This window comes from Lithobates pipiens, unplaced genomic scaffold (assembly GCF_037356315.1).
Source record: "Lithobates pipiens isolate NorthernLeopardFrog02 unplaced genomic scaffold, aLitPip1_a1.2 Scaffold_25, whole genome shotgun sequence".
NCBI classification, from domain to species: domain Eukaryota; kingdom Metazoa; phylum Chordata; class Amphibia; order Anura; family Ranidae; genus Lithobates; species Lithobates pipiens.
This window is the reverse complement of record NW_027507787.1, coordinates 182,771,545-182,780,889: the sequence shown is the minus strand read 5'-3', so window position 1 is coordinate 182,780,889 and position 9,345 is coordinate 182,771,545. Positions and strand designations below refer to the sequence as shown.

The window sequence follows — 9,345 nt, the reverse complement described above, 5'->3', positions numbered from 1 at the left end:
TGTATCAGAGGCCTGTAAAGCACACACAAGGTATGAAGTGAGGCCACTAAAAAGGATTAATTCAGCAGGACAGTTGGAGAGAAGTTGCCACGGGTAACAAAGAACTAGTGGGGAGTGTATAAGCTGCCAGTCATAATAGCATTAGACCTGGTGATAATTACAGGTCCTCCAGCAGCAGGGGGGTCAGTGATCTGACTCCCTCCCTAGCAGTTGGTTCCTCATAATATCTGGGACCAAACCCATGGTACAGAGGCCCCATTTTATTTTGCCCGTGGTGTGTGAACACACTCCAAAAACTCCATCTGGTGCCAAAAAACATGCACACACATAAAGAGTAATACACAAAATGTGCAATGGGTGTACTATGGTCCTCCAAAAGAAGGACCTTACCCTGATCCCCCGGGTGTTAGGCTCCAGACGGGGACTGAAATACTCACTATGGCCCATCAGGCCAAAACCAGACGGACCCCTTTCTCAGGAGGGTCTGCCGAAACAGACTCACCCAAGTATTAGGTGTGGGCTACTCTGAGAGAGAGCGAACCAAGCCAGAAGGCCATGTCAACCCCCTCCCAAGACTTTCAGGGCAAGCCCGAGGACCTACACCCTACTAGTCGCACAGTGTCAAACGTGTACACATCAAACAAAAGAATACAAGTGAGAAACACAGGCTAATACATAAAAGAAAGTGGGGAGAAGGAAGTGTAGAGAGGAAGTGAAAAGTGACTATTATGCAATACAATGGCCGGCCCTTTGGCCAGGAATAAAATATTTGTCTGGTCCTAACCAAAAGGCTCAGCCTTAGAGGCAGGGGTGGAAAAAAGTATGCAAAGTGCAGTGACCTTGGTGCCATAATTCAAGTGATCCGGATCCCCTTGAATCTACGGCACTGCTGGACTGCCACTCAAGGGGTACATACATCACAGGCTTCTTTCAACCCCGGCTCGCAGCCAAACCAGTGCAGCCTCTGCCCCTACCAGGAAGGCATGTAGCTCTGAGAGCTTAGGGAAAGCCCCTAACCATAAGGATCCACCACCACTCCTATCATTTCTACCTAATTACATTTCGGAAATACTAACCTCCCCCCCGGTGGGAAAGGGGGGGGCAGTGTTCTTTCCCAAAAAACTGACGGAAACAGGAACAACACCAATCTAGACCAGAAGGCCAGTGACCCAACCCTCAGCCAGACCCAGTGTTTTTCCATCCCTTCCGGCTTTCTCTAAAGGAGACCTATTACAGCCCTCAGTAATCCTTCGAGCAGTCCGGTTTTGGCTCTTCCTGATACTAACCGTCCAGGTTACCATTACACCAAGTGGATTTGCATAGCCACCGCCACCTCTAACCCACTGCCGTGGATCTGGCACAGTAACACAGCACCACCACTTGGTAACTGATAAGAACAGATACTACACTTGACCTGAGCCAAAAGGCAGAGAAGCGATACCCCATTTTTTTCGATTGAAAAGCCTGTGGCGTGCAAAACACACCCAAAAACTTCCACCCAGTGCCAAAAAAAGTGCACACACATCAAGAGTGAACACAAAAACGGGTGTCTGCTGTCCTCCACAAGGAAGGACCTTACCCTGATCCCCAGGGGCGTTAGGCTCCAGATGGGGACTGAGGTACCAATACATGGCCCATCCAGCTGAAGCCGGATGACCCCCTTTCTCAGGAAGGTCTGCCGAAACAGCCCCACCCAGGTACCAGGGTAGGGGCTCCCCCGAAGGGAGACCCCCCCAAAGAGAAGGCGAACCAGGCCAGAAGGCCTATGTCCACCCTCCCACACAACTTTCAGGGTTGGCCCGAGGACCGACACCCTACTCGTCAAACGTGCAGTGACAACATAAAACGTGACACACAACACACAAAGTAAATAAATAAAGTGGGGAAGGGATAGTGAAGAGGGAGAGTGAAAAGGTGGCCATTGTGAATACAATGACCAGGCCCTCCGGCCAGGAATCAAAAATTCCTCTGGTCCTAGCCAAAAGACCCGGTCCTAGAGGCAGGTTTGAAAAAGCGTGTATACAGTGAAGTGACCACGGTGCCAGACTTCAAAGTGATTAAATCACAGTGAGAGTAAGGCACCCCTGAACTGCCACTTCAGGGGCACATCACCATAGGCTTTTCAACAGAAGCATCCCAGACCACAGCAGCCCCCACCCCAGCCAGAAAGGCATGGAGATCCAGAAGGTTAGTGAGAGCCCTTTGCCATCAGGCCTCACCCTCGCTCCCATCACTCCTACCTAATTACATTTGGGAAGTACTGGCCGTTTCCCCGGTGGGAAAAAGGGGAACCAACGTTCCCTCCCGAAAAACTGACCGGAGCTAAAGCTGCCCCAATCCAGGCCAGAAAGCCAGGGTCCCCTCCCCTGGCGCCGACCAGTGGTTCTCCATCCTCATCAGAAGGCTTCCCTTTAGGCTACAAACCGCTCCGGGTTACCTTCACACTAGCAGGTTTTGCATAGCAACCGCCACCCCTGGTCCACCTCGCCGTAGAACAGGGACAGAAGCAAGCGCCACCTCCTGGTAACTGATAAGAACAGATACTACACTTGATCTTAGCCAAAAGGCCGAAAAGCGATACCCCATAGTCTATTTGCATGGTATGAGAGAGTGAAGGAGTTAATATTGAGCATGCATAAGGTCTATGATATTTGCTCGGTCGGTCCCCATTTGGTCACTGGGAGTGACGTGGCAGAAAAATGTTGGACTGGTGGAGAACAGGGGACAGCACATTTCACAGAGGAATTATGAACTGGGGGAACCGCCATAATGTTTGACATTCACGTGAAAGCAGCATTTTGTGAGAAGGTCCTGGCCAATCACAGCCCAGAGCCCTGTGTTGACAAACAATACAGGGCTCTGTAGAGAAGGAAGAATCTTTTATAGTGACAGTGTATAGTATTATCCCTAATCGCTGTATTAGTGTCACTGGTGATGTCAGTGTCAGTTATCGTACCTCCCAGGCAGCATCAGTTATTGTCAGATTACCCACTGTACTATCACAGTCCCACTAAAAGTCACCGATGGCCACCATTACTAGTATAACATAATAAATAACTAAAAATTCCAGTATATAGTATATAACAGCCATTCTCAACCAGGGCTCCGTGGAACCCTGGGGTTCCTCCAGAGGTTGCTATCGATTCCTTGAGCTGTGGCTGATGAACCATCTATTTGATGATGCCTACAGAGTTTAAGATTCAGCATCACTTAGCAAAGCCAGCAGCATGACACCAAATATCTTTTTAGCTGTCTTTAAGAGTGGCATTCTGAACACCACTTTATGGGGGACATTCTTCCTATTGACCATCAATATAAGGAGCATTGTTCCTATTGAGCCCTGATAATTTGGTTTTAGTTATGCCACGTACACATGATCGGACTATCGGGCGGACTTGGTTCAGCCGACCAGAGTCCGCCGGACAATCCGCCCGTGTGTTGGCTCCGGCAAACTTTTTGTTCCCAAAAGTCCGGCGGACTTAGAAAGAAGTTTTGACTCAAAATTGTCCGCCAGACTGCCCGTCTGTGTGCTAGTCCGCCGGACTTTTGAAATGAACGGACTTGCCCACACACGGAGAAAAGTCTGTTCATTTTGAATGCGGCTCCAGGTAGACGGGACTAGCGCAGGAAGTCAATGCCGCCGCCTCCATCGGCGAGTTTGACACCTCGCTAGCCCCGTCACCTGGTATGGACTTAAGCCCTACGCCGAAAAAAAGTCCCCCAAAGTCCATAGCAGCCCCTATCCGAGCACGCAGCCCGGCCGGTCAGGAAAGGGGATGGGGACAAGCGAGCACCCCCCCTCTTGAGCCATACCAGGCCGCATGCCCTCAACATGGAGGGGTGCTTTGGGGAAGGGGGGCCCTGCGGCCCCCCACGCCAAAGCACTTTGTCCCCATGTTGATGAAGACAAGGGCCTCTTCCCTACAGCCCTGGCCGTTGGTTGTCGGGGTCTGCGGGTGGGGGGCTTATCCTGACACCATAACAACCATGGTGCCATGCTGATTGAAGCCCCAAAACTGGGTGTTTGGCGTATCCTTATCTGCTTTACTATATCTACTTTCTCTCTCTCTCTCTCTCTCTCTCTCTCTCTCTCTCTCTCACTCCCCCTCCCTCCCTCCCTTTTTTCCTTCCTTCTTTCTTTCCTTCTGTAGCACTGACCCCCGAATGAGCTGCTGATTTGACTTGGGCCTGCACTCTACTGAGAAACCCCCCCCCCCCCCCCCTTCTGAACGACTCTGTCCCCTTGGCACAGTTGTGGTGCAAAAATAATACAATACAGTGTAAACAGTATTGTTGCCTTATAGATTTTAAAGGTTAACAGTATAAAGACATGTACATAGCTGTAGGGCAACGTAAGCGTAGGACATACATGACAGGGTGCAAGGCTTACGCAGGGGAATGGTACGAGGGGTTAAGAAAGTTGCAAGGCTTACCTGATTGGAGGATGGAGTAAGAGGGGGTGGAGTAGAGTTGATGTGAAGGCACATGAGTTTAGGAAGGTCAGCAGTCTGGAGCAGCAGGTCAGGAGGAACGTTCAGGATCAGCTCCCTGGAAAAGATGAGTGGGTTAGAGCAGCTTTGGGAACAGCTTAGGTCGGCAGCAGAACAGCATGGCGCAGACTGGTTGCAAAGCCAAATTGCGGCCACCCGTCAGGGGGTAGGGCAGGGACCTTCTGCAGATAGGGTACCCCCGACACGGGCAAGGAGGTCACAGCCCCCTGTGCGCCTTAGCCCTGACATTGCCCCCCGGAGTCAACGCCGGCTTGGGAGCCCCAGCTGGGCCCCTTCAGGTCCCCCTGCCAAACAGACGCCCCAGTCAGCTAGCGGGGGGCCTAAGAGGAATCCCCGTCCATGGCAGAGTCCCAGAGGGAGGGAGGTCACTTACCGGGACGGGTCTCAGGCCACCTCCAGGACCGCGCGATCGGTGGTGGTTCCAGTGGTTCCCCCTGGTGATGCTCCGGTCGGGGGGGCTGCTCGACGGGGGAGAGTGGGGTCCTCGGGCGCCGGCCTTGTCTCTGAAGCGGCCGGCGGCCTGCCACGTGGGTGCGCCATCTTAGCTTCCGGGGGGGGGCCCATCAGTGAGTGCAGAGCGGCAGTCGGGTGGCCACGCCTCCGGGCATGTTTCTGTGCCTGGGAGGGAGGGCCGGAGGAGGAGCAGCGCACGCTCGAACAGTGCGGCGCACGCTGATGCGGCGGGACCGGAAGTGAGGTCGGTGTAAACAAAGAACATGGCGGCCGCCATGCACCGAACAGGCAAAACGATCGGGGATGGCCTGGGCTGTCTGGCACACCAGCGCGGAGGCCCCCGAGTCAGGCGAGGCGAGTTCAGAAGACAGCAGCATGGAAGAGGGGGAGCTGCCAGATGAAGAATGCGCACCGCCGGCGGCAGTGGGGACAGCGGCTGGAGGGCCTTCCAGGCGGCAGCAGCCCGGTAAGTCATCGGGGTCTTTGGGGGGGTTGATCGCTGGGGTTAGTGGGGGGGAGGGGGAGAGGGGGTACCAGCGGGGGTAGCGGGGGGGGGGGTGAGTTGTTGTCGGTGCTAAAAGAGTTGCTGAGCCGCCTGGGGGGCGGCTCGAGGCCGGCGCCCGCCCTGATTGACCCGTGGGTAGGGCCGCCTCCCACGGCTTCGGTGGAGGGGGGGAGGGTAGTTCCCGCCGGGCAGGGGTTGTCGGGGGGTGGGGTGGCGGCGGAGACGCAGACGGAGAAGGAGGCGGAGGCGAGGAAGGACGGCGAGGGAACAAGTAGTGCTGCGGTGGACAAAGACAAAGATGCTGAGAGGATTCGCCTGGCGGATGCGGCGAGGAGCGAAGTTTATGTGTGCTTTGAGGGACCATTAGGAGCGCATTTGAAGAAGGAGGTGAGGGAGAAGATTTGGAAAGACGAGTTTGTGGAAATCTTCTCGTTGTTGCCGTTGGAAAAGTTTAATTTAGACAGGGTCAAGCCGGATGAGAGCAAAAAAGAAGAGGAGGAGAGGAGGAGATATAGGCGTATTCCACGCACGTTTGCGAACTGGCTGCAAGCGTTTGCGATTTTAGCTAGCGTGATTGGGGAAAAGGCGCCGGAGAATTGTTCAGCATTATTCTGTTACCTTGAGGCCATTAGTGAGGCGCACAGGGTTTATGGGGGCTTGGCCTGGCTACGTTATGACGAACAGTTTCGTCAACGGAAAGCGGTGCGCCCGGCTATTAGATGGGACCACAAGGACATCAGCCTGTGGATGAAGTTGATGACTTCGTCCAGGGCCCATGGACAGTTTTTTCCAGGGGGGGGCGGCGTCGCCGCCTCAGCAGGATCGCTGGCCCCAAAAAAGAAAGGAGTTTGCTGGCAATTTAATGAGGGGACGTGCAAGTTTGGTAACACCTGTCGTTACAAGCATGAGTGTTCGGGATGCAGTGGAGGGCACCCCTTCGCACGTTGTTTCCGGCAAGGAAAAGGTCGTACTGGGGACTTCGCTGGAAAAAGGGATGACGCCGGTGAGGCTGGAAAGGATGCTTCTTTTCCTAAGTAGGTATCCTGATCGTGTGGCGGCGGGGTTGTTGGAGGCTGGTTTTAGGGATGGGTTTCGGATTCCGAGTGCATTGAGGGAGGTTCCCCCGCTGGCAAAAAATTTAAAGTCGGCTTTAATGCATGAACAAGTGGTGTCAGCAAAACTAGCTAAGGAGGTAGCACTGGGCCGGATGGCCGGCCCATTTCTTACCCCTCCGATGGCGGATCTGGTGGTCTCGCCTTTGGGTGTGGTTCCGAAAAAGGAACCGGGGCAATTCAGGATGATTCACCACCTGTCTTACCCCAGGGGCGGATCGGTAAATGATGGTATTGGCCCGCAAGCTTGTGCGGTTACTTATACGTCATTTGATGAGGCGAAAACGGATGTGGAGGCGGCGTTTCGTTTGTTGCCGGTGCACCCAGGGAGTATGCGCTTGTTTGGTTGTTGCTGGCAGGGATCTTATTTTGTTGATCGCTGCTTGCCTATGGGATGTTCTATCTCGTGTGCGCTTTTTGAGCTGTTCAGTTCGTTTTTTGAATGGGCTGTGCGGGAGACGGCGGGGGTCAACTCGGTCATCCATTACCTGGATGACTTCCTGTGTGTGGGGCCCCCAGGATCCCGCGGCTGCGGGATACTGCTGGGGACATTACAGCATCTGGCCGAACGGTTTGGGGTTCCCTTGGCGAGGGAGAAGACGGAGGGTCCCAGGTCGGAGATAGTGTTTTTGGGAATCACGATTGATTCCATGGCCATGGAATGTAGGTTGCCTGAGGAGAAGGTGGTGGCGCTGAGGCAGGAGGTGGGCGCAACTCAGGTTGAAGGAATTGCAATCGCTCCTGGGCAAATTGAATTTTGCTTGCAGGATCATGCCTATGGGCGGATTTTTTGCAGGAGGCTGGCGGCGGCCACAGCAGGTGTGAAGGTGCCCACTCACTTTGTGAGGTTGTCCAGAGAGTTACGGGACAATCTGGGGGTGTGGGGGGTGTTTCTGGTTGAGTTTAATGGGAGAGCGATAGTGCAGGAGGGACCGGTCAGCAACGCTGATTTGGTGTTGTTTACCGACGAGGCAGGTTCGGCGGGTTATGGAGCTTATTGCCAAGGGCAATGGAGTGCTGAACCATGGCTAAACCATGGCCGGAACCTTGGAAGGAGGCGGGGTTCTTAAAAAGCCTGGTCTTACTGGAGCTTTTTCCCATAGTTCTGGCTGTGGAATTGTAGGGGAACAAGCTTCGGGATAAAAAAGTGCGATTCAATTGTGACAACATGGGGGTGGTGGTGGCCATAAATAATGTTTCGGCTTCCTCGCCCCCGGTGGTCAGGTTGTTAAGGAGGTTGGTGCTCAGCTGTTTACGGATTAATGCGTTTTTTTATGCGGTGCATATCCCTGGGATTGAGAATAAGTTGGCGGATGCTTTGTCTCGTTTCCAATGGGAGGACTTTCGCAGACTGGCGCCGGACGTAAACAGACGCGGGGACCCGTGCCCTCCAGAGATGTGGGGGATTGCGTTGAAATCATCGGAGGACTGATTTAGCAGTCGTTGAGTGAAGGTACTCGAGCGGCTTATCAGGCAGTGTGGAGGGAATGGTCGAACTGGTTGGGTGAGGTTGGGGGGTCGGAGGGCCCTGCAGAGCTGCTGATGTGGGTGTTAGGGTTTATCTGTTATAATTATGTGTTCGGGGTATCTGGGTCGGCAGTTAGCAAGAAAATGTCGGCTTTGGCCTTTTTGTTTCAATGTAAGGGGTTGGTGGATGTGACTAAGGATTTTCTAGTTAGAAAGGCGTTGAGGGGGTTTTAGAAAAGGGGCGGCGAAAAGGGATTCTCGGCGCCCAATTTCTTTTGAGGTTTTGGGCATTTTGTTGAGCCACATCGGGGAAGTGTGTCTTTGGTTTTTGAACAAAAACTTTTCCGAGCTGCTTTCCTGGTGGCATTCTTTGGGGCGTTTCGGATAGGGGAATTGGTGTCACCTTCCAAAAATGCTCCGGGGGGTTTGGGGAGAGGGGACGTTTACTGGGCCCCTTCTTCGGTGGTAATTTTGGTCAGGAAGTCCAAAACAGATCAGTTGGGTAGAGGGGTACGGGTAGAGTTGTTTCGGGGGAGCGGACCCTAGTTTTTGTCCGGTGGAGGCTTTAAGGGTTTATTTAGAGGTTCGCCTGGAACGGGACGGGGTTTTATTCATGCATGAAGATGGTTCGTGCCTTTCGCGGTTCCAATTTACGGCAGTGTTGAGGAAGTGTTTGCAGAGCGGGGGTTTGTCTCCAGGAGATTATGCTGCTCATTCCTTCAGGATAGGGGCGGCCACGGAGGCAGCTAGATGGGGCTTGCCAGAGGAAGTTATTAAGCAAATTGGGCGATGGGAGTCTCGGAGATATGTGCTCTATGTGCGGCCACACCTTTTGTAAAAGGGGTGGGAATATGGTTCCTTGGGTCGGTCGACTGTATGTTTTTTGTTGTTTTGGGTTGTGTTGGGTTAATTTTTGGCCATGTCATTTCAGAGCCGGGATGTCTCATTTGGATTTTGGGACATTCTTTTGTGTTCTGGGGGGCTAGACAGGCGGATGTCCGGCCGGATGGCAGGCAACTCAGACTGTCATGGGAGGAAGGCCGAGTTCGGTGGATTGGCATTCCAGGGATGATGTGGCACAAAGTGGTTCCGGAGGTCCATCGTTATGCGGGCCTGGATCGGGCACCGGACGTATTGGTCCTACATGTGGGAGGTAATGACTTGGTTGTCAGGCCGATGGGACTTCATCAGGCTTCGTACTGCCTTCCCGGACATGATTATTGTGTGGTCCGATATTGTGGCACGCATGTCTTGGAGGGGGCCCCGGTCTTGGGAGAAAATTAATAAGACGAGGATA

The 9,345-nt window shown here is 53.5% G+C and overlaps 2 pseudogenes; both read right to left on the bottom strand.

Annotated features, from left to right (window-relative positions):
• Positions 1 to 1,347: 1,347 nt before the first annotated feature.
• Positions 1,348 to 1,439, bottom strand: LOC143932455 (U2 spliceosomal RNA; annotated as a pseudogene).
• Positions 1,440 to 2,411: 972 nt separating this feature from the next.
• Positions 2,412 to 2,579, bottom strand: LOC143932458 (U2 spliceosomal RNA; annotated as a pseudogene).
• Between the last annotated feature and the right edge of the window lie 6,766 nt (positions 2,580 to 9,345).